Source organism: Primulina eburnea, chromosome 10, assembly GCF_022965805.1.
Source record: "Primulina eburnea isolate SZY01 chromosome 10, ASM2296580v1, whole genome shotgun sequence".
NCBI lineage: Eukaryota > Viridiplantae > Streptophyta > Magnoliopsida > Lamiales > Gesneriaceae > Primulina > Primulina eburnea.
Window position 1 is genome coordinate 27,981,101 of NC_133110.1, and position 26,599 is coordinate 28,007,699.

Genomic DNA, 26,599 nt, shown 5'->3' on the forward strand with positions numbered 1-26,599 from the left:
TGAATGGTCTGCGGCCGATCCTACGCCGTGACGTCCGAGTAGCTGGTCCCACTTCTTATGCAGTCGCCGTGTCCCGAGCTTTGGCGGCAGAGCAGGACCAGCGAGATATTGAGTCTGACAGGCAGGGCAAGAGGCCCTATCAGGCTCCACCGCAGCCTCACCATCAGCAGCAGAATCAGCGACCCCACTTTAAGAAACCGTATCCGGGGCCGCCAGCGAAGAAGCGTTATCATGGACCACCAAAGGGCAAGGGTCCAGTTCAGCAGCAAGGGGCGCCTCAGAAGCCCGTTGCCTTCCCCGTGTGTCCTAAATGCAATCGTCAGCACCCGGGACAGTGCTTGTATGGATCAGGCAGGTGCTTCAAGTGTGGAGCTACAGATCATATGCTGAAGGAGTGCCCGCAGTGGAAGCAGCCAACCCAGGGCAGGGTATTTGCCATGCATGCACAGGAGGCGGACCCAGACACTACTTTACTTACCGATAAACTTTTCTACCTAAGTTCAGTACTATTTGATTTGCATGTGGAAGTTTACTTGGGATAAGTAGGATGCTAGTATTGTTTGAGTATATTTGGGTTACTATCTTGTTAGTGTCTTGGGGTATAAGTTGTGTTGTGCTAACGCTTCTCAGGGAATATTTTCATAAAGAGATTAGCTACGACTGCACTGATAGATTCAGGAGCCACACACTCCTTCATATCAGAGACGTTTGCCAATCATTTAGACCTCAAGTCCATTGGCCTAGACGTGAATTTTTCGGTAGTGGTCCCATCAGGGGAAGAGCTGTTAGCTACCAGTCTGGTCAGAGATATCGACCTAGAACTGCATGGCCACCTAGTGTATGCAGATTTAATCATATTGCCGATGCCAGAATTCGACATTATCTTGGGCATGGACTGGCTGACTAAGAATAGAGTTCTGATAGATTTTCAGAAGAGGTCAGTTTTAGTTAGACCGCCGGGCATGGAGCAATTTCTTTTTGAGCCAGCCAGATGGAGAAGCTTTCCTCGCATGATTTCATGCATGCAGGCGAGAAGTTTGATCTCCAAGGGATGTCAGGCCTTTTTGGCTAGTATTATTTCAGCGCCTGACATGCCCACTCCATCTCTGTCAGAGGTACCTGTAGTCGAAGAATTTCCAGACGTCTTTCCTGATGACGTCACCGGCCTTCCACCAGAGAGAGAGGTGGAATTTGCAATCGATCTCGTGCCAGGCACAACGCCAATCTCTAAGGCGCCATACAGGTTAGCTCCAGCTGAGATGTTAGAGCTCAAGCAGCAGATTCAAGAGCTCCTCGACAAAGGCTTTATCCGCCCCAGTTTCTCACCGTGGGGCGCACCAGTGCTCTTTGTGAAGAAGAAGGATGGGAGCATGAGGTTGTGCATCGATTACCGTGAACTAAACAAGGTAACGATTAAGAACAAATACCCGTTGCCTAGAATCGAAGACTTGTTCGATCAGTTGCAGGGAGCTACCATGTTCTCTAAGATAGATCTTCGATCAGGGTATCATCAGCTTAAAGTTAAGGATGCAGATGTTCATAAGACAGCTTTCAGGACCAGATACGGGCATTACCAGGGTAGTGTCTATGCTCCACCGGGAGCTTTACGCCCCCTACATCAAATAATTGACACGTGTTTTGTCTTATTATTTTATTTTGTTTGTCTTTTTAATTTTTCTTTTCTTTTCTCTTTCCTAATTTATTGCTATTTTCTCTGATTACTTTCTGAATTTCTCTTTCTTGGTTACCTCAACTTATCATTACATTTATATATTTAACCATGGTTGAACAATAAGAGAAGAAAAGGTTGAAAGATAAAAAAAATCTAATTCTTCACCACCGTCAATTAAGTGATGCGAGTGTTTTCTTCCCGCCATTCAACAACCCAAAGTTCTCCCATTCAGCAGCATTAATTTTTAATGGAAGGTATGTATTTTATAGTAGTTTTTTAGTCCATTTAAAGTCCTCTTTTTCAGAATCACCATTTAATGTTTCGTTGATATCGTTTCTTGAATAGCCAAGTTTTATTTTTTGATTTAATATTATTTTTCACCATTCATTTATATGAACAATACATTAATATGAAGAATTTTTTTAAAAGAAACACAGATATGCCCATAAAAACAACATTGATAGAATGAATCATATTTTTTAAAATATCTTACTTGATCGTTTATATATCAAATAATATTGTTAATTGATGATTTTTAATATCTATAATGTTTATCTCTATTTTTTGTTAGATTTGATATTAAATGATGGAGAAGGTGTTATTGGTAATACCATTTGCACCAATGAAGACAGCAAGGCCGAAAATGAGGAGACGTCAAATGTTGAGAAAAAACATGTATCCACTGTTGAAGAATTTGAGCAAAGGTTAGCTATTGGTCAAACCATAAAAAGTATTGATGATGCTTATTTATTATATTGTGAGTATGCACACACTAGAGGTTTTAGTGCTCGAAGGGGGAAAGAAGCTTATTTTAGTGGTTCTAAAGATCTTTATATGAAAGAATTTGAATGTTCATCTCAAGGAATAAAGGATGGAAAGCGGAGTGCAAATAACAATAGACCTGTGTATCAAAATCTAGAAACAAGAACCAAATGTAAAGCAAGACTTAGGATTCGAAGGAAAAAAAATGAAGACTGGAGAGTGACAATTTTTGAAATTAACCATAATCATGAAATGGTTGATGAAAGTCAAAAATATTTGTTGAGATCGGCTCGTAAAGTTTCATATGCTCAAGGTGAAACTTTAAGAGTAATGTCAGAGGCTGGGATAAAACCTTCTAGTGTGTTGTCATATATGGAGAAAGAATCACATGGAGTGGAGAATTTAGGTTTTATTCGAAAAGATGCTTATAATTATCTGAATTACGTCACTAAGGGACACTCGAGGGTTGAAAATGGAGATGCTTTTGAGTTGATACGATATTTTAAAACCAAATCAAATGAGGAAGACTTGTTTTATTGGGATATTCAGATGGATGAAAATGGTCGTTTGTCAAATTTTTTTTACAGAGATAGTCGAGCTAGGATTGATTTTGAGTATTTCGGTGATGTGCTTTCTTTTGATACAACTTATCGGACTAATAGATATAATTTAATATGTGCTCCATTTGTTGGCATTAATCATCATATGGATAATGTGATGTTTGGGTTAGCTTTCATGTCTGATGAAACAGAGACTTCATTTCAGTGGTTGTTTAAGACATTTCTTGAATCTATGGGGGGGAAACAACCAGAAACAATTTTCACAGATCAATGTCAAGCAATGATGAATGCTATTGAATCGGTGTTTCCATGTTCACAACATCGTCTTTGCCAATGGCACATTTCAAAAAATGCCCCTTCACATTTGGGTAATTTGAATGTCAATCATGAATTTAAAGGCATGTTTATGAAGTGTATGCAATTTTGTGATTCTGAGGAAGAATTTGATGTGGTGTGGAAAAAAATGATTGGTGAGTTTGGTCTTGAAAACCATTCGTGGTTGAGGGGAATGTACAAGTTGCGACATAAATGGTCAACAGCATTTAGTAATCAAAAATTTTGTGCTGGGCTTAAGGCTACCTCTAGAAGTGAATGCACAAACTCTGTTTTGAAAGATGGTGGAAAGAGAACTTTTACTCTATTTGAATTTGTGAATAGATTCGAAGAAATTCAGAAACGGTGGCGGATAAAAGAAAATGAAAAAGACTATAAGTGCCGACATAAGATGCCTACACTCGTAGTGAAAAATCAACCGTTGCTACAGCATGCCGCATCTGTTTATACAATTGACATCTACAAAATCTTTGAAAAGGAGTTAGTGAATTCTTTAAACATTGAGTTTGATCACCCCCCTACATTCACGGGCAATCCAATGAAGTTTGACATAAGATCGGTTGGACAATCAAATAGGATCCAAAATGTCACATTTGATGTGGAAACTAATGAAATCAAATGCACTTGTCATTATTTTGAAACTGTTGGGGTGTTGTGTAAGCACATTTTGATTGTTTTAAAATTCATGAATGTCCATTCGATACCAACAAGATACATAAAAATGCGATGGACGAAGACAATTAGAAATAGGATACAATGTTGTGAAAATTTCAGCATGGAGTGTGGGAAAGATTCAGATGTTGTGTATAGAAATCAAATGATGAGACTTTGTTATGATCTCATTACAAAAAGTACGGTTCATGTTGATTCGAAAAACTTGATCAAAAGAAGACTTCAAAGTCTTTCACTGGAGATAAATGAGATGTTTGAGAACATGAAATTAGATGTTGAAATTGCTGGTGAAATTGTTGGTGAAGATGATCATGACATGAATCAAATGATTGTACGTGATCCTGCTCATATTAGATCAAAGAGAACTAATAACTCTGGAATGACAAGCCATTGGATTTCAAAAGGAAAGAAAAAAAAAGGTAATACTTATATCTAAATTTACATTGTAATTATAGCACATTTCACTTTATCATGCTATAGTGTGTATTATTTGAAAATGTAATGTATTAACCCATTTTTTGTTTGAAATATATATATATATATATATATATATATATATATATATATATATGTGTGTGTGTGTGTGTGTGTGTGTGTGTATTACAGGAAGAATGATGAAAAATACAGCAAGTAAAGTTCAAAACATTCAATATGCAAGAGATGAACTTTTTCTTGGAGCAACAATTGGTCATCCACATAATTCTCATCAAAATGGAGCTCAAGAAATGCATCATCTTCATTGGTCATCTCAAATATCTTGTCCAACATTAAATTATGTTATGCATGGTGTAAGTAAAATTATTATTATTGTTTGATTATATATAAATACATTGAAATTACTCACATGTTGTTTTTAAAGGAACACGGAAATGAATTACATAACAATTGGAGTGGACTCAATCCAAATCAAATGCAACATTTATCTCATAAATTTTCACAGGTTAGTATTACCAAGTTTTAGAAGATATGAATATTATTATTATATTTTTATGAATATGAATGGTCATTAATTGTTATAAACTGGGTGCATTATTTTGTAGGATGATTGAAGACCTTGCTGATGGTAGAATGACTTTTGGAGATTTTTGATGGTATGACTAGAACATAATTTTTGCTTGTTCACAGTGAATATAATGTAGTTCAACTATTTTTTGAAACATATATGATGTTCTAATTATTATAAAATTACATTTGAATGTTGTTGTTTCATATTTCGTATTAGTTTTATAGATATAAATATGAAAATATATAGTTACAATATTATGAATCATTTTTTGTAAATATTATGTTATACTATGTATGACACTAGTGAGGAGAAAAAGGAAACAAGAAAAATAACAATAAATGAGGAAATAGAAAAATAAATAAAATTAAGAAAGAAAAAACAATATTTGTAATGATAAGTTAACGTAACCAAGAAAGAGAAATTAAAAAAGTAGAGAGAGAAAATATCAATAAATTAGGAAAGAGAAAAGAAAAGAAAAGAAAAATTAAAAAGGCAAACAAAATAAAATAATAAAAATAGACACATGTCAATTATTTGAGGTAGGGGGAGTAAAGCTCCCGGTGCAGCATAGACTCTCCCCATTACGAGTTCTTAGTAATGCCGTTTGGATTGACCAACGCTCCAGCAATTTTCATGGATCTCATGAACCGAGTATTTCAGCCGTTCCTCGATCAATTCGTCATAGTATTCATTGACGACATTCTTATTTACTCGAAGAGCCATGAGGAGCACAACCAGCATTTGAGGACAGTTTTGCAGACCTTGCAGAGTCGCAAGTTATTTGCGAATTTCAGTAAGTGTGAATTTTGGCTGCAGAAAATTGCATTTTTGGGGCATATAGTATCCAGCAGTGGTATTGAGGTGGACCCATCGAAGGTGGCAGCTGTTAAAGAATGGGTTGAGCCAAAGAACGCATCTGAAATCCGCAGCTTTTTGGGTTTAGCAGGCTATTACCGTAAGTTTATTAAGGGATTTTCGTCCATAGCAGTGCCGCTCACCTCACTAACCGAGAAAAATGCAAAGTTTGTGTGGAGCAAGGAATGCCAGAAGAGCTTCGACACCTTGAAGCAAGCTCTTATTTCAGCGCCAGTGCTAGCCATGCCGACAGGGCAAGGCGAGTTTGTGCTTTATACCGATGCATCTAAGCTCGGATTAGGCGCAGTGTTGATGCAGCAAGGTCGGGTCATAGCTTATGCTTCCAGACAGTTAAAGGTGCATGAGAAGAACTACCCGACTCACGATTTGGAATTAGCCGCCGTTGTCTTTGCATTGAAAATTTGGAGACACTACCTATACGGCGAGAAATGCCAGATTTTCACCGACCACAAGAGTCTCAAATATTTCTTCACGCAGAAAGAGTTGAATATGAGACAGAGACGGTGGTTAGAACTTGTGAAAGATTACGACTGCGAGATTAGCTACCATCCGGGAAAAGCTAATGTTGTCGCAGACGCCTTGAGCAGAAAAGTGGCAGTGGTAGCTCAGTTGACAGCTCAGAGACCACTACAGTCGGAGATTCAGAAGTTTGGTCTAGAGATTTATCGTGATGGCAAGGCTCCTAGGCTGTCTAATCTGACAGTCAAATCTGATTTGCTAGACCGAATCCGAGCAGGTCAGTCTTCAGATGAGCAGTTACAGAAATGGAGACTGAAAGACGAAGCTAAGGGCAGTGTGCTGTACACAGTTTCAGACGGCATTGTGAGATACAGAGGTAGAATGTGGGTGCCTAGTGTTGGTTCGATCAGACAGGATATTTTGACAGAGGCACACGCATCTCCGTATTCCATTCACCCAGGAGGCACCAAGATGTACAAAGACCTTCAGTTATTGTATTGGTGGCCAGGGATGAAGCGAGACATCCGTAGGTTCGTATCAGAATGTCTCACTTGTCAGCAAGTAAAAGCTGAACATCAGAGACCAGCAGGGTTGGTAAAGTCACTCTCCATCCCCGAGTGGAAGTGGGAGAACATTACTATGGATTTTGTTGTTGGGTTGCCGAGATCAGTCATTGGATCAAATTCTATTTGGGTTATAGTGGACCGACTCACTAAATCAGCGCATTTCCTGCCAGTGAAGACGACTTTCTCCATGACCCAGTATGCGGATCTTTATATCCAGGAGATCGTCCGGTTGCATGGTTTCCCAGTCTCTATTGTGTCCGACAGGGACCCGAGGTTTACATCGTCCTTCTGGAAGAGCTTACATGCAGCCATGGGGACGAAGTTGCTTTTCAGTACAGCGTTTCACCCGCAGACAGATGGCCAGTCTGAGCGAGTGATTCAAGTTTTAGAGGACTTGCTAAGGGCGTGCATGATTGATTTTCAAGGAACTTGGGAGTCTAGACTACCTCTAGTGGAGTTCACATACAACAACAGCTTCCAAGCATCTATTGGTATGGCTCCCTATGAGGCGTTGTACGGGAGGAAGTGCAGATCACCAGTTCATTGGGATGAAGTTGGTGAGAGGACAGAACTTGGCCCAGAAATAGTTCAGCAGACTGCAGACGTGGTGGTCAAGATTCGGGACAGAATGAAGACCGCCCAGAGCCGTCAGAAGAGTTATGCTGATAAGAGGAGGAGAGATCTCGAATTTTCAGTGGGTGATCACGTTTTCGTCAAGATAGCACCTATGAAGGGTGTTATAAGATTTGGAAAGAGAGGCAAGTTGAGTCCGAGGTTTATTGGACCGTTTGAGATCTTGGACAGAGTTGGGACGCTAGCGTATCGTGTAGCCCTTCCGCCGAATCTGGCCGGGGTGCACAATGTGTTCCATGTCTCGATGCTAAGAAAATATTTGGCTAATCCTTCTCATGTTCTGAGTTATGAGCCACTGCAGTTGACTCCAGACCTGTCTTACGAGGAGAAACCAGTCCAAATCCTAGACAGACAGGAGCGCAGACTTCGGAACAAGACGACCAAGTTGGTCAAAGTTCAATGGCTGAATCAATCGGTGGAAGAAGCCACTTGGGAATCAGAGGCCGACATGAGACTTCGCTACCCGGAGTTATTCGGTAAGACTTAATTTCGAGGACGAAATTTTTATAAAGTGGGGGAGGAACTGTAGTGCCCAAATTTAATACACGTATAACCCATGCATTCATTTAATTATTAAATCATTTAAATTAATTTTAAATGAGTTTCGGCGATGCATGATTTATTTAAATGCATTATTTTAAATTAATTATGTTTATGCGATGCACGTTAAAACGTTTTTCGAGTTTCATGTTTCAGGCGATTATTCGAAGCGGGATTGAGGAAAAGACCCGGTGACGATTTTTGGCAATTTAAAATGTGGTATTTTATTTTAAGTTGAGGATGGGGAAATTTATTAAGTTATCAAGTTTTAATATTTTAAAACATTATTGTGTATTTAGATATTCAAGAGTTTGAAACTTTTAAAATTGGTGTGTAATTATTTTAATTGTAGAGTTTGATTAAATTAGTGTGTGTTAACTTTTATTAGTATTTTAAATAGTCTATTTAGCTAGAGTTTCTCCTAATTAAAACACACACACACGTTACACACACTCACACACACTTACACGTTTTTACACACACTAAACACACACACTCACCTTACGTTTCAGATTTTATATTTTTAAGAGAGAAAATTCTAGGGTTTTTCTCCCCATAGCAGCCGCCCCCTCCTCTGAACTTTTCCAGCAAGCTTTGTGAATTTTCTTCAAAGAATTTTAGCGTCACAATCGTCCCGGATCAAGCCTCGCTCCATCTCCGCTTCGGTGTCGTCGTACGGTGCTTTTAAATATCAAAAAGGCACGTATAATCTGTTCTTGCTGTGTCGATCAAGTCATATATTGTATTGCATTGTTTTTATGCGTAAAAGTTATGTATGATGATAGTAGTTTAAGCGGATCATGAATCGGATCAACTGCGAAGGAAAATTTTTAGATCTAAAACTCGTTTTTACTGTTCATGTCAAAACTGCGATTATTCCGTTCATATTTTGTGAAAACTTTCAACGGCAAAAACGTAGAAATTTTCGATACCTTCGATTTGATATATGATTCGAAATTTTTGGACGAAAAATGAGTGAGTTATGATATTTTCCGTGCAACTGCGCAAACTGAAATTTAAGAAAATTATGTTATTGATACGTTTCTTGAAGTTTTAAGTTGCAGGCTTCGTTGGAAATCGACGGGCGATTGTTGCTGCGTACGGGTATGTTAGTAATGATGTTAAGAGTGTTTTTGAGGTTACGTTTCATGTCGATAGGCACTCGAGCTAATTGGAAGTCGTAGGAGACAGTTTGATGTCAATTGCCATATTTTGGGTCGTGGGTGTCGTAGAGCGAACACTGTTGTTTTGAAACGTTTGTACAATTTGGGTTTATGTTATGGTATGCTAGGATGAGTCTCGAGGTGTTGGTGCTTGGTCCGTATAATCGAGTCTAGAAGGATAAGCATTGGGTGTTCAGAATTTTCGTAAGTTCGCGATCACAGTGGGTACACGGACCCGTACACGGACCCTGACACGGGGTCCGTGCCTTTGTTTTCTCCTCGACGTCTTTTTCCAGTATCTACACGGACCCCTACACGGATGAGGGCACGGGGTCCGTGCCTTTGGGTTTCACTTATTGTCTTTTTCCAGTGCCTACACGGACCCTCACCCGGACCCTGACACGGGGTCCGTGCCTTTGCTTCCTTTCGGTGTCTACTTCCAGTACCTACACGGACCCCTACACGGATGTAGGTACGGGGTCCGTGTCCTTCTATTTTTGGGAAAAATAATATAGTTTGTTTTGAGGTTGATGTCATGATTTAGGGCAAGGATTATCGAGGTCGTGTCATGGGAAATTTTAGAACGTCCTAAGTAATGATCGAACTCGAGAGTAAGTATGATTTCTACGTTAAGTTATGTGAGTTGAGCATACAAGTTTATGTTAGTATGTTGCAGCAACGGCCCCTATCGAAGTCCAACGAATCCCTCAACGCCAAGTAAGTATGTATGACGTGCAATAAAATATGTTAAGTTTTTGAGGTATGCTAAATGTCTTGTGACCAAGTTATGTTAGGATTGGAAATCGTTAAATTATGAACGGGGACCAATCCGCCCGTTAAATTATGAACGGGTTAGATCGTGGTTGTGAAGCGTTAAATTATGAACGTGGATCAACTGGCCTGTTAAATTATGAACAGGGATCTTATGTATGCGGCAGTGGATACGTCCATGTCAGCCCAGTACTGTGGTATAGTCTGATCAGGCTCTTTTACGTTATGGGTCACTTGCTTTGAAACATCCTCTACGCAAAAATGATGACGTTATTTATGTTTACGTATGCAGTATGTTTATGAAAGTTTGAGTTATGGCACGTCGAAGTATGTATGTACGTATGTTCAAGTTTTAATGCGCAAGTTGAAGTTTCAATTATGTATGTCCTATTTTAAAGTTGCATGCGATCTTATTATGTAGTACTCGTTATTCCAGTTTATACGTGTTGAGTCTTTAGACTCACTAGACTTGATCGATGCAGGTGACTATGTTGAGGAGACGGGAGGTGATGACCAAGGGGCAGGCTTGGGCTGAGTGGCAGGCTAAACCCGAGGACCGCAAGTTTATGTTTATGCAAATTTTTAAAATACTCTGATGTTTTGATTTGAACGTGAGACGTTTTGAGACAGTTTATTTTAGCAAAATTTTATTGGTAACAGATGATTGTGAGATTTATTTTTATGAATGTTGAGTGACGACCGTATGAATGTTTTATTTAAGAAAATTTTTAATTTTTCCGCAAATTTTAAGTAGTGTAGAATACGGTTCGTTACAGCTGCCTTCATTCTTTTCTAAATCAGCTTCACTTTCTCAGTCATATCTCTGATCATATCATGTCCAATTTCAGGAACCTCAGAGATATCATCCCAATAAAAAGGGGATCGACACTTCTTCTCGTACGCCTCAAATGGTGCCATCTCAATACTCGTTTGATAGCTATTGTTGTACGAAAATTCACAAAGCGGCAATGCATCTTGCCAATTAGTGCTAAAATCAAGCACTACAACTTTCAGCATATCCTCCAATGTCTGAATCGTCCGCTCTGACTGTCTGTCAGTCTGTGGTTGATATGCGGTACTAAGATGTAACTTCGTACCAAGAGCTTGCTGTAAACTCTGCCAGAAGTGCGATGTAAACCGAGGATCACGGTCTGATACAATCGACTTCGGCACTCCGTGCAGTCTGACCGCCTCTCTAACATAAATCTCAGCCATCTGGTCATATCTGTACGTCATCTGATACGGAATAAAGCATGCTGATTTGGTCAATCTGTCAATCACGACCCAAATCGCATCACAACCTCTGGAGGATCTCGGTAACTGTGTTACAAAATCCATGGAAATGTGATCCCATTTCACCTGTTTGCAATTCAGACATTTGGAAACAAACTCTGCAATATCAGTCTTCATCTTTTTCCACCAAAACTGTCCTTTCAAATCATTATACATTTTTCTGCCACCAGGATAAATACTGAATCGACTGTTATGCGCTTCTGTCAATATCTGCTGTCTCAAATCGGACACATCTGGCACAACAATACGACTATTCACATACAGTCTATCATCACGTAACTGATATTCTGATCGATGTCCTGATCTGACCATCTCAATCGATTTTTGCACTTTCTGATCAACTTTCTGAGCCGCTTTAATTCTCAAAATCAGCTATGGTTCAGCTTGAACAACATACAATCTCAAGGGTCTACTATCTGTCTCAAATACTAATCCAGACAAACAACAATCTTTTATCAAATTTTAAACATCAATCGTCGACAAGGATAAGGAACATACCTTTCGACTCAGTGCATCAGCTGCTGCATTGGATTTCCCCGGATAATATTTGATTTCACAATCGAAATCCTTCAATAAATCAAGCCATCTTCGCTGCCTCATATTTAGCTCTGACTGTGAAAACATATATTTCAAGCTTTTATGATCAGAATAGATCTCAAACTTCTCACCGTATAGGTAATGTCGCCATATCTTCAATGCAAAGACGATGGCTGCCAATTCAAGATCATGAATTGGATAACGAGATTCATGGGGCTTCAGCTGTCTTGAGGCATAGGCAATCACATGTCCCCGCTGCATCAAAACACAGCCCAATCCTCGGTGAGATGCATCACAATAAACCACAAAATCACCCGTACATGATGGAATCGTCAAGATCGGGGCACTGGTCAGTCTTTTCTTTAATTCAAGAAAGCTGGCCTCACATTCTTCAGACCAAACAAATGGAACATTCTTCTGAGTCAGCTGAGTAATCGGCTTGGCAATACTGGAAAAATATTTAATAAATCGACGATAATATCCTGCCAAACCCATAAAACTACGAATCTCGGGTACAGAAGTCGGTCTCGGCCAAGAAATCACGGCTTCAACCTTGCTGGGATCAACTGATATACCATCTCCGGATATGATGTGACCCAAGAATACAACTTGTCTCAACCAAAACTCGCATTTTGACAGTTTAGCATACAGTTTCTCAGCCCTCAGAATTTTCAATACAGTTCTCAAATGCTCAGCATGATCAATCATATTCTTTGAATATATCAAAATATCATCAATAAAAATAATCACGAAATCATCGAGATATTTCTAAAATACTCGGTTCATTAATCCCATAAACACAGATGGAGTATTAGTCAAACCGAACGGCATGACAATAAACTCATAATGTCCATACCTGGTTCTAAATGATGTCTTCGAGATATCAGAATCCCCGACTCTCAGCTGATGATATCCAGATCTCAGATCGATCTTGGAATATACTGAAGAACCCTGCAACTGATCAAACAAATTATCAATGCAAGGCAAGGGGTATTTATTCTTTACCGTTGCTTTGTTCAGTTGCCGGTAGTCGATACAGAGTCTCATCGAACCGTCTTTCTTTCTCACAAACAGTACTGGAGCACCCCAAGGAGACATACTCGGTCTGATATACCCCTTGGCCAATAAATCATCCAACTGTTCTTTCAGTTCTTTCAATTCTACCGATGCCATTCTGTACGGAGCTCTAGATATCGGAACTGTACCTGGCATCAACTCAATGCTGAAGTCTATCTCTTGAATCGGAGGCAAACCAGGAATCTCATCTGGGAAGACATAAGCAAACTCACACACCACTGGCAAATCCGCCAATGATGGGCTCGATTTCAGTAAATCAACTGAATAGACAAGGAACCCCTCCGCTCTTTTCTGTAACAATCGAGTCATATTCATAGCAGATATCAAAGGAATTCTGGTTCGAGAACCCTTACCGTAGAATTTCCACTCATAAGCCATCTCAGGTCTGAATCTCACAATCTTGTGGAAACAATCAACATTAGCTTTGTATTTGGTCAACATATCGATACCGATAATATAGTCAAAATCAGACAACCCAAGCACAATACAGTCTAACTCAATCTCATGTCCGTCATACTGTAGCATACAAGATCTAATAGATGTCAATGATACAAGGCCTTTTCCCAAAGGTGAAGAGACAGATACTACAGTAGATAATGACTCAACAGGCAATGCATGAATCAATGCAAATCGCTCAGAAATAAATGTATGCGATGCACCAGTATCAATCAATACATAAGCAGGATAACCAGAAATAGAACAGTTAACTGCAACAACATCATCAGGTGCGTCCTGTGCCTGCTCTTCAGTCAAAGCAAAAACTCTGGCCTGCTGTCTCGGAGGCTGGCTAACAGTCTGGCTTCCTCCTGACCTCTGCTGTGACTGGGTCGATCGTGCTGGCTGGAAAGAGTGAACAGCTGATGGTCGTCTCCCTGTCTGAGCCACTGATCCAGATGACTCTGCTCCCTGGGATCCCTGAGAACCTCTCTGGGGACATACTTTAGCAAAATGTCCCTGCTGTCCGCAAATACCGCAACTGCTAAATACTCCTCGGCACTGGTCTGTGGAATGTCTCCCTCCACACGTGCTGCAATGAAGCCCTGAATAACTCTGGCTTTGGGCAGTCTGTCGTGAGCCACTAGAACTGGATGAACTGCTTCCAGATCTCTTGAACTGGTTCCCTCTAGCTTTCAACTAATCTTTCCTTCCACTGCCATTGCCACTATCAAATCTGGGAGGAGGTTGTGGAAACTGAGCTGAGGATGGTTGTTGTGGTCTCGGTGCTGGTGTGACATACGAAACTCCTTTCTGTCTAATCAGACCAGCTTCGGCTCCCTTTGCTCTATTCAAGGCATCAGCAAAGTTGTTCGGCCGTCCAGTGTTCACCAATGTAAAAATGTCAGGATTCAGACCATTGATAAACTGATCAACAACAGCTTCTTCATTCTCAGCCACATGCGGAGCAAATCGCAACAATGTAGAGAACTTGGCCACATATTCCTCAATATTCAGCTGACCCTGTCTCAGATTTGCAAATTCTGCCCCTTGTCTTTCCTGTACGATACTGGGAAGAATCTTTGATAAAACTCATTTTTAAAGACATTCCAGGTAATAGTCATACCTCGATGCTCCAAAGCCCTCTTTGTCGTAATCCACCAGTTCTTTGCAACGTCATGCAACTGGCGCCCAATCAGTTTCACTCTCCGCTCATCGGTGTAATCCAAGGATTCAAACAACATCTCAATATCATCTAGCCAACTCTCACAATCCACGGAAGTCTCAGTACCCTTCAGAGTCGGTGGATGGAACGACTGAAATCTCTTCAGTAATGTTTCCATCGGGGTTGCTGTCACATCCATTGGAGGATTCGAAGTGCTACCATGTTCTGCTATTCTTCGAGGAGGCATATCTGATTATCAAAAGGGTTAGCAACCAAATACAACAAATCTGTTTCAGTCCTCCTCCGATCATCTTACTGCTGATCAAGAATCGGTTCTGATTCATTCTCAATAACACATGTTTCCAAATCAAGTCAGATAAACGGATAAACATGCATTATAAAGCAGTCGAACATGCTAGCAATCAAAAGCAGGAAAGAAAACTCAATCTACCCCGCTCCCTAGCTTCTATCTCAATCTAAAGGATCTATCGCTCTAATACCACCTGTTGTGGGGACCCGGACGCTAATCATGTTCTTAATCATCATTGGGACAATTTAATCAATTATAATAAGCATGGTCTAATTTTTTTTAAATACAGTATTAAATGCGGAACGTAATGGAATACATTCTAATATACATGTCAGTATTAAAGTACAAGTCTCGTACTATATACAATCATTCAAACTAAGGTTTAACAATTAAATATCAAGTGTCCAAACCCCATCTCTAATCAAAGTCCGTAGTCTCCACTCTAATCACGATCTCTCTTCATCTCCTTGACCTCGATCCTGTCCCACCTGTTGCCATGCACACATACAAACACGACAACAGCCGAATAACTCCGGTGAGATATACATCCCAGTATAAATCAACGAAACATGCAATCATATAAACAACGTAAAAGCATGTAACAGATATCAGTAATATGTATCAACTCTGAAAACATAATCAATATAAAACTGCCAATCAACTCATGACTCCATATCTCAGACTAGAATCATTCTTAGTCTAGGGATCCCGGTTTCCAGACGTTGGCATTCCTATATCGAATAACAGTAATAGAAGAAACTCCAATTCCATCCACTTCGATATAATCAAATATCCGGTGTCTTGACCTATCCGTCACCGACTTTGGCATTTTCACCAATACACTATCTTGTGACAATGTGCAATGTGCCAGTGACGATTTCTTCACTATTTGGCACTACTGTCACAAGATTACTCATCTAATACTCGTCAAATACATGCTCTAAATAAATCAATAGAACATGCATATCAATTCAAATCAATGCATATAATAACTATAAGTATGTGATTTAGGGAAACTCAAGTATATCATACTCGAGTCGTTCTCCCGGTACCACATTGACTTATACATTTCATTCGTAGTCTCGTTCTGAAGAAATGGAAGTTCTGAATTCAAGACTGTCTCTATTAATCTGAAATGACATATCGAGAATAATAATATCACTATTCCATTCCCAATTCAATACTGAATCTGATCAATTTGAATCTAATTCAAAATCAACGGCATAACGGCACAATCCCGATATTTCCGTCAATACAATATCAACAGATATCAATTACAATCCATAACCAATATCCGATACAATTCAATATCACTCAATAATCCAGATTTATTCAATTCTAATCGATATAATCAGAAAATCATAACAATTACAAAATCAACTTGTTCTTCGATCTGACTTCGATTCTACGACGTCTAATACTCCTAGAACACATAATATAGATCAAATAACAATTCCTCCAATATCATATTTTCAAATGATAACAGAACTCAATAAAACTTACATCCAGTTGAAGCCTGTAACGCGAGGAGTACAGAAATATGTTCAGACCAAAATTCTGATAACCGGATACTGCACACTCAAATTTTGAAACCAAAATGAAGCTTGAGGGATTTTAGCTATGAACTCTCGGTCTTCTCTCTTGCTGGAAATCTAAAGGAAATCATTTATATACATGGTTCCATGCATGGCAAGACAAGTGTCCTCAAATCCCATAATTGCACTTTAGCCCTTGAAAACTTCACTATTTGCAATTTGGTCCTCACAACTCTTTTTAATTCAATTTCAATCCTATGGAATTGTAAAACCATGGAATATGACTCAACATTCCAAAATTCATAAATTAAATAATCTCGGATTAACATGATAAAATCTCGGGCCTTACAGTATGTCTCTTGTGAAACGGTCTCACGAATCTTTATCTGTGAGACGGGTCAACCCTACTGATATTCACAATAAAAAGTAATACTCTTAGTATAAAAACAGTACTTTTTCATGGATGATCCAAATATGAGACTCGACCCACGAAATTGATCCGTGAGACCGTCTCACAAAAGTTTTTTAGTTCTTTAAATCATATTAGATGATCTTGTTCTTTTAGGATTTTTTTAAATAGTCAATATAATTTAATGAAAAATAATCCGCTTTACTATTTAATTTGATGGAAATCCAACCAACCAATTGTGGGATGAGGTAAACTCTTTGGCATATTTTTTTTCAGCTTCATTTATAATGTTTCAAAAAAGAAATGTAAGTTTTATACCCGAAATCTAATTTAAATGTACGTATATTCAACTACTTGGATTAATTAATTCGGAGCACCTCATAGTATCCTAGGATGTTTAAACATACGTTCATTTTTCTTTGATGAGTCTATGCTACATCTAGAGACTTGTATAAACCCGTTCGATTATTAAGAAAGGTCCGCTACTCGCCTTAAGTTTGCTCATTTATGCTACATTTGGAGGCTTGTATCGGTCTAAAACTCGTTCGATTATTATGAAAGGAGGATCTGGTATTTGGCACGACACATGGATGTAGCATAAAATACTTGCCTCGTCAATATATGTGACTTGTGATTGAACTAGTTAGTAGTTGGAAATGTTGCATTTTTAGAGGTAAAAAGCTCCATCACCATAGTTTGTCCTTGTTATAATATGTAGTGGGACATTTTCAGGTGGGGATCCAAGCACAAACTGTAACGTTCCGAAAATTTAAAAATCTACGTGAGTCAAATGCATGTCAGTTATTAAATTTATTTAGTATTTTATTAATTCGTTTTAAAGTATTAAATGCATGTTTATTTCATAAATTATGTGTGTAATTATTTTTATGCATTTTATGCTTAATCCATGCATGATAGGATTTAATTCATGAAATTTTTAAAAGTTCATGCGTTAGGGTTTCTAGACGTATTTCACGCTTGAACGAGGATCGGAGACCGGAGAATTTTCAGGAAATTATTTTAATTACACAACTTATTTTTATAACTTAATTTAAAGCGTTTTTAAGTGTACCTTTCAAAAATGGGAATTTTTGGGTATTTTTACCCACATGATTTTTAATTTTTAACGGAACGCAAATTTTATCAAATCAGGAGACTTTTTAAGGGTTCGGCTAATATTTTCAAAATCGTTCCAACACGAAATATTTTTCGTGAGCGTGTTTGGATTTAATGGTCCTACTTTTAAGCTTGTTGGGCATAAAACCCTTTTCAAATCCCTATTTATCTTTTTAGAGCCCATTAATTGTGTGATTAACCATTTAATTATATTATAACAAACCATTACCCTAAACCTATTTACGTTACACAGGCGACACCCCCTTTCAGCATTCCCCACCTTCAGTTTCAAAACTCAACAGCTGAAGGCTTCGGTTCTCTCTTGGTTTGCAAGGGAAAAAAATCATCTGGGTCTCCATTTGCATCGTTCTTGTCTTCAAATCATCAGGCATGCCCTATATCATTATTTGTGCATCACACCTGTCATATATTGATGATAAGTGTCCATTTGTGTGTTGAATTCCCGATCCAACTTAGAACATGAAGGATTTTCGGTGTTCGTTCATGCCATGTAATTCTGTTATGTTAACTCACGTTTCTTTGATTCTATGTGCAAGGGACTGTAGGTTTAGGACAGGTATGTGACAGACGTTAATGTCAAGATGTGGTTTGAGGATTTAAATCATTCGCGCGTGCTGTAGGGTGAGAGATCGAGGGGCTGTTCATGGTGGTGCTCGGTTGGGTGTCGTGTTTGTCACGCCCCGAAACTAAGGGTTGACACTGGCGTTGTTTAACAATCACACAATCTAAACAACAAGCTTTGTAGTACAGTGTAAACCGAAATCAGTTTATAAATCATAATTCAAAGGAAATAACCATTGTCTTTACAATACTGAAATTTCAAAAACGACAGAGTTTAAATGCGGAAACGTAAAACTAAATAACCATAATAAACTTAATCTAAATTCTTGCATGTTCACCATCCCCAGAACTGATCAGGCTCTTCTTCCTCGAGTTCTTATTCAAGCTTATCTGGGAAGGGCTGTAAGGGGGTGAGTATTTGGGAATACTCAGCAAGCGGGGGCATATCGAGCACAATAAAACAACATGCATAAATTTCGAGATTTTCATGACTTTCATACATACTTCATAACACATGTATAATATTTATCAACTATTGTTATTTATCTAACTTTCTATTGTTTACTGCGTCAGTCCCTAATTTTTAATCCTCTAAAGGGTCGAGGCCGTATAGCGGTTATATCCCCCACCGCGTAAGGGTACGTCATGGTTGAGATTCCCACCCATATACAGTCGACTCCTCACAGTGCGTAAAATAGTATGACAATTCGACACAAGAAAAAGAGCAGAAAAGAACATGTATTCGACCGTATTTTCAAAAGTACACGAAGAATGCATAATCGAAATTAATTCTTTAAAACATCCCACTTACAGTGTTCGAATGCTAAAAACGTGGATGCTTGGCTTCGGGGTTTAGGTCGCTTCTTGTGCTTGCTCGGACAACTCTTCGGCTTGATTTTTAGGCTATCTTCGGGACGATTTTCAGGCAGAGTTTCGGCTAGGGGAGCTGCTGAATTTCGAGCTTTTCAGCAAGGGATTTTCTAAAATTTGGGGTAGGGAATGCTAGGCTTGATGTGGTATTTATAGGGGAGGAGAAGAGAGCTAAACTTGGTATTCAAATCTTACCAAAAATCATGCCCAATCTCATCAATTTTGACTCCAATATCCTTGCCTATTTTCGAAAATTCATCTACCTAAGTTGTGAGATTTCTTGATCTCATGGCCCTTGATTTGGCTTGAAAATATGGTGGCTAGATCCAACGGTTTTGGTGCAAGGTTTTGATGATTTCCTTCCAATTAACCAAACATCTAACCATCACCAATTTTGGCATTTAATCTAGGAGGATTTTCGAAAATCATATGCAATATCATTCCTTAATTCTTTAAGCCTTGCACAAATCTTCCATGATCTTGTATTAATTCCCATAAATTTCGAAAGTATGCTTGTACAAGTGCGTGTATCAATATCTTGACATCAAGGATTTCCATATAAAATATTCTCCAATATACATATCATATTTTAATACCATAATCAAAGAAATCCTATAATCTTAAATTTCCTTACAATGATTAATCATATGGTGGGAAAAATCGGTTCTCACATCCCTCCCTCCTTATGAGAAGTTTCGTCCTCGAAACTTGAGTTGGCTTGGTCACCAAATAGGTAGGGATATTCCTTTCGCATCTTCTCTTCGACTTCCCAAGTTGCTTACTGCTCTGTGTGGTTGGACCACTGCACCTTGACGTAGGGAATTATACGTCGTCTAAGAACTTGTTCTTTGGTGTCCACGATTCTGATAGGGACTTCTTCGTATTTCAGTTCTTCTCCCAAGTTTCCTTCAATTAAAAATGGTTCTACCTCCAACACGTGACTTGGGTCTGGAATGTACCTTCTTAATTGGGACACGTGGAACACGTTGTGGATTCTTGACATGCTTGGTGGCAGTGCCAGTCTGCATGCTAGCGTGCCCACTATTTCCAAGATTTCGAATGGTCCAACATATCAAGGGTTCATGTAGTGCCCAAATTCAGTACACGTAAAACCCATGCATTTATTTAACTATTAAATCATTTCATTAATTTTAAAATGAGTTTTAAGCCATGCACGATTTATTTGGATGCACTATTTTAAATTATTTATGTTTATGTGATGCACGTTAAAAGGTTTTCCGAGTTTCATGTTTCAGGTGTTCATTCGAAGCGGGATTGAGGAAAAGACCTGGTGACGATTTTTGGCAATTTAAAAATGTGGTATTTTATTGTAAGTTATGGTTGGGCATTTTAAATAATTATTTGAGTTTTAGCATTTTTATGCCTAAAACATGTAGTTAGTAATTTTAAGAGTTCAAACCCTTTAAAGGTATCATTTTAGTAGGTTAAAGGATAAATTATTAATTTAGAGATTTTAAAGTTTGAAAACTTTTAAAGATGAGAAGTAAGCATTTTATTGAAGATTTGGAGATGTTATTAGGATGTTTAGTGGTGCACTATTTTATTAACTTGTAACTATTAATTAAGCAAATTAGTCTCCTAATTATATTAAAACACAAGCCACACACACTCATTACACACTTTTACACACACTAGTATGCGCATAAACACACACACTCTATCATTCAAAATTTTATTATTTTTGAGAGCAAAAACTAGGGTTCTTAGCCTAGAAGCAGCCGCCCCTTCCCCTTTAATTTCCAGCAAGTTTCGGTGGATTTTATTGCAAGAAAACGGTGCCACGTTCGTCCCGGATCAAGCCTCGCTCCATTTACGCTTCGGTGTCGTCGTTACGATATTTTTAAATATCAAAAGGCACGTATATTCTGTTCTTGATACATCGATCATGTCATGTTATGCGTGCGTTGTTATTTATGCGTAAAACCATGTGTATGTTGTGTAGAAGTTTGAGCAACCTTGTTTAAATCGCTTTTGAAACCCTCTTTAGATCTGAAATTTACGTTTTTACTGTTCTGATTGAAACTGCGATTTTTCAGTCGAGATTTTGAGAAAACTTTCAACTACAAAATTGTAGGACTTTTCTATGCCTTCAATTTGATATAAAATTCGAGATTTTTGGATGAAAATTGAGTGAGTTATGGCGTTTTTCGTGGGACTGCTCAAACTGCGACTTTTACGAAAATTGTGTTCTTGAAGTTATTTGTTGCAGGCTTCGTTGGGATCGACGGTGTGGGGCCCTTAGCTCCTAATCGTTATCACAACACAATTTGATTAGGGTTAAGTAATCACAGCGGAAAACGAGTTTAAAATTTTCTTTACAATGAGCCCAAGTCATTTTATTTTAATACTAAAAATAGTATCTTATCTCACGTCATAATCATGCCCACACGTAATCAAAACCAATCACATACAAACAACTCATATCCTCGGGACATGCCCCGGTATATAGATACATATACATATATACTGGGAACAAGACATAAACATAAAACCTCAGCTCAAGCTGTGGCTCCCTCCAGAAGTACCCTCTCCGGTCTCTTGATATCCTGGAGTACCTGCCATTGTCCACACACAAAGACAACAACAGCCCCCCCTTGGGGGTGAGCAAAGCTCCGTATGGAACAACCAATCATATATACCACAGATATCTAAACAATGATATATGGTATGCAATGCATGTATGTCGTGGAGGTATCAGGTCAAATGTCCATCCACTGAGCACATGTCAGAATCAATCGAATCGCTATCAAATCAAATCAATGCTCGAGCTGGCACACCGGCCAATATGGGAATACACATATGATAGCGTCGACGAAGCGCCATCAATCCCACATCTCATATCCAAACATATGGGGCCACAATTGTCTATGCTTTACGGGTCATATAATACTGGCATAGCGATTGTGTTCACAAACCCCGGAATCCAATCAAATCATATCAGGGTATCCAAGGATCATAGCTCAACGTGTATGTCATGTATCGATGTATGCATAAAATGATGTGTGTTAACAAAACATTTATTTTGTACATCGATACTCAAATCTCAATGTCATGTATGCCACATCAAATCATCAAATAGGCACATAGACACGTATTCCAATCCAATCCAATCCATCCAATCATATATCATATAATACAGATACCTGTCGTATGTTACCCGGTCACAACATACCTCAATTCCTCGTTCCAATTGATGTAGCCTGAAGATACTGATATAATACTTGATCTACATCAATAACATACTCATTCCAATCAATAACACGCTCCAAAACCATTAATATGAGTTTAAAATATCATTTGAAACTTCAAATATTCATATCAAATCCAAATCATATCATAATTCAATTCCGACTTCGAATATAAGTTTATTGTCGGATATTCTACTACATATCAGAAATTCAATTTCAAATACATGCTATTCCAGCACTTTGATATTTAAAGCTGCTGAAACTAGAAGAAAATTACCTCAGTCTAAAGCCCTCGACGCGCAGATTACAAATATATAATTTGTTTCGCGTTTAGACGGCATTTCGAAGTCGATTTGGAAGAAAGAAATCAGAATTCTCTCGACTCTCTCGAAAGTTATCGCATAAGAAATGAAGAAAGAAAGAGAAGAAAAGTTACTCTTATCCTCATCTCTCTCGCGCTCGGGCGGTAGAATTCTCGCGCCCGAGCGCGAGACATTCTGCCCCCAGCTAACAATTGCACCGCGCTCGAGCGGTCACAAATTACCGCTCGGGCGCGGCGTGTTCTGCCCGAACATTTACAATTTCCACCTTGGCGCCCGGGCGCCACTCGTTCTGTACAAATTTTAAGGTTTGTACTTAATTGGCGTCCGGCCTCTCCACTCGAGCTCTTACAACGTCAATTCATATACAATATTCATTTCTCAATTCTATTGTCACGATATGCATCAATTACACAATCACATGGCAATTTCATTAATTATCGATAATCACATAAGATTTACGATAATACGATACACGGTCCTTACATTTCTCCCCCTCTTAAAAGATTTCGTCCTCGAAATCTCAAACATCACTATATAGATAACATTGGAAAACATACATATGTCACCAGTTATAGTACATATCAAAACTAAAATCAGAATAAGGATCAGAATATATAGAATACAATGGAACAGATGGATCAGCATCAAATAAATGCGGATATGCATCTCGCATTTTTCTTTCTAATTCCCACGTCGATTCTTCAACACCATGTCGTGTCCATTGCACTCGTACTAGAGGAATCGATTTGTTTCTCAATATCTTTTCCTTTCGATCCATAATGCGAACAGGTTGTTCAACATAGGAAAGAGAAGGATCAAGTTCAACCTCATCTGGTGCAAGTACATGTGATGGATCGGGTTCATATTTTTCCTCAACATAGAAACATGAAACACATCGTGAATGGCAGATAGAGCTGGTGGCAATGCCAATCGATACGCAAGATCACCAACTCGATCCAGAATCTCGTATGGACCAACATATCGAGGAGATAATTTCCCTCGCATGCCAAATTGAACTGTGCCTCTAAAGGGAGATATTTTCAAGAACACTCTGTCACCTTTCTGGAATTCCAAGGGTCGTCTTTGTTTATTCGCATAACTCGTTTGACGATCCTGAACAGCTTTCATCCGCTGCCGAATCAACTGAACCTTATCATTCATTTCCTGTATCATTTCAGGTCCAGTCAATTGTCTTTCACCAATCTCATCCCAGAATAACGGTGATCTACATCGTCTCCCATATAGAGCTTCAAACGGTGCCATACCGATACTCGTCTGAAAGCTATTATTATAAGAAAATTCAACCAATGATAAGGCATCTTGCCATCCCATTCTGAAATCCATCACAATCGCACGCAACATATCTTCCAACGTTTGAATCGTACGCTCAGTTTGGCCATCAGTTTGAGGATGATATGCAGTACTCATAGCCAAACGCGTACCCATAGCTTCTTGGAAACTACCCCAGAATTTAGAAGCAAACCTGGGATCACGATCAGATACAATTGAGACTGGCACACCATACAGTCTCACAACATTCTCAATATATAAACAGGCCATTCTCTTATAAGGATAAGTCCGTTCATACGGAATAAAATGTGCAGATTTCGAAAGCCGATCAATAATAACCCAAATAGCATCACAGCCTTTGGGCGAACGAGGTAAATGAGTCACAAAATCCATAGCAATATGCTCCCAATTCCATTTCGGGATTTCAAGACTATGGAGCAATCCTCCAGGTTTCATTCTCTCGGCTTTCACTTGCTGGCAGACAAGACATTTTGAAATAAACTCAGCAATGTCCTTCTTCATACGTCTCCACCAGAATTGAGGTCTCAGTCTCAAATACATCTTTCGACCTCCAGGGTGAATAGTGTATTTGCTACAATGTGCTTCTCGAAGAAGGGCAGATCTCAAATCAGAGTCATTAGGAACTATCAGCCGACCGTTAAGTCGTAAAGAACCATCAGAAGAAATCTGAAATCCAGACTGATGTCCTGCAGATACCAGTTCTTTCGACTTTTGGATCTGAGCATCGCTTCGTTGGGCCTTTCGTATCTTCGATATCAAACTCGGCTCAATTTGCAATGCTGAAACAGTGACAGAATTCCAATTCGAGTGAAAAGTCCAACCAGAAGTACATATATCCTCGTGTACTTTGGCGACATTGACAGAAGCTAAAACAGAATCATAAACTTTACGGCTCAGGGCATCCGCAGTAACATTCACCGATCCAGGGTGATATTGAATCTCACAATCAAAATCCTTCAGGAGATCCATCCACCTGCGTTGCCTCATATTCAGATCAGATTGAGAAAAGAGATATTTCAGACTTTTATGGTCCGAATAGATAACAAACTTTTCTCCGTACAAGTAATGGCGCCAAATCTTTAGAGCAAATACAATGGCGGCCAATTCGAGATCATGAACAGGATAACGTGTTTCATGAGATTTCAATTGACGAGATGCATAAGCAACCACTTTGCCGTGTTGCATCAGAACACAGCCCAAACCTTTACCAGACGCATCTGTACACACCACAAATCCTCCGGTACCTGAAGGAATAGTAAGCACAGGTGCTGTGGTCAATCTCGTCTTCAATTCAAGAAAACTAGCTTCACATTCATCTGACCAAATGAATCGCTGATTCTTCAGTGTCAGTTGAGTAATAGGTTTAGCTATCTTCGAAAATCCTTCAATAAAGCGACGATAATATCCAGCCAAACCCATGAAGCTACGGTGTAATGCCCAAGAATTATAGAATTGATAAACCAAGAGTATTAATCTTCGTTAACGTGAGACTCGGAAGATATGAGAATGCATGACAGGCAATGAGGGAAGAAAAGACATGAGGAATTGGACTTTGCAAGACCGCACCTGCGCCCAGAACAGGAGTGCACCCGCGGTCATGCAATTGTGGATTTTTGCAAGAAAGGTCGAAGCATCACCGCACCCGCGGTACTAGACATCACCGCACCCGCGGTGCATGGACAGTAAGTTGGCAAGAAATTTCGTAGCAGCACTGCACCCGCGGTGCTAGTCAGACCGCACCCGCAGTGCACACACCGCACCCGCGGTAAGATAAAGACCGCACCCGCGGTCTTACGTGCAACAAGAAAAACTATGCCACGTTTTATTCGGTTGCATGCAGTATATATATGATAGTTACACGTGGTTTCTCTCAGAATTTCAGAAAAGGGTCGAAGGTTGGAGAGGAAAAATCCTTACGCCTTTTAGATTTGTGATTTCGATGAATCCGTGCATCAGAATTCGAATCTGAACGCAGTATCGAACTCCTCTCGACTCGAGCTACACAAGGACGTAAGTTTTATTACGTTTTGAGATGTTTTGTAATTATAATGTTGTCAGAATTGAATATGAATCAGATATGACGTTTCTGCTACCGTAAATATTGTATAATCGAAGTCAGATTGAAGAACAGATTGTTTCTGTATTTGTTATGAATTTCAGAGTTGATTTGACTGAGATTTCATGTCAGATTTGTATTGTTATTGAGATTATGACTGATATTGTTATTGATTACGAAGTCTGATATTATATCTGTGATGTTTAGACTGACGGGGTTATCGAGACAGTATTGTTATGCCGTCGAAACATCAGTTAAATTAGATTGTTCAGATTCAGATATGAATTCGATTATATTGTGATATCATTGATATGAGTCAGATTGTATAGTGTTCAGATATTGATCAGAGTATGTACTG

At 38.9% G+C, this 26,599-nt stretch overlaps 2 long non-coding RNA genes across 2 annotated transcripts in view; both read left to right on the forward strand.

Moving 5' to 3' along the window:
- Window positions 1-26,599, forward strand: part of LOC140803247 (uncharacterized) — a 54,206-nt gene that overhangs the window by 17,727 nt on the left and 9,880 nt on the right. The gene's annotated exons all lie outside the window — the stretch shown is intronic.
- On the forward strand, window positions 4,677-5,101 carry LOC140803554 (uncharacterized). Its single transcript, XR_012111901.1, has 3 exons — window positions 4,677-4,787; window positions 4,859-4,939; window positions 5,040-5,101. It is a non-coding gene; the product is annotated as an uncharacterized lncRNA (long non-coding RNA).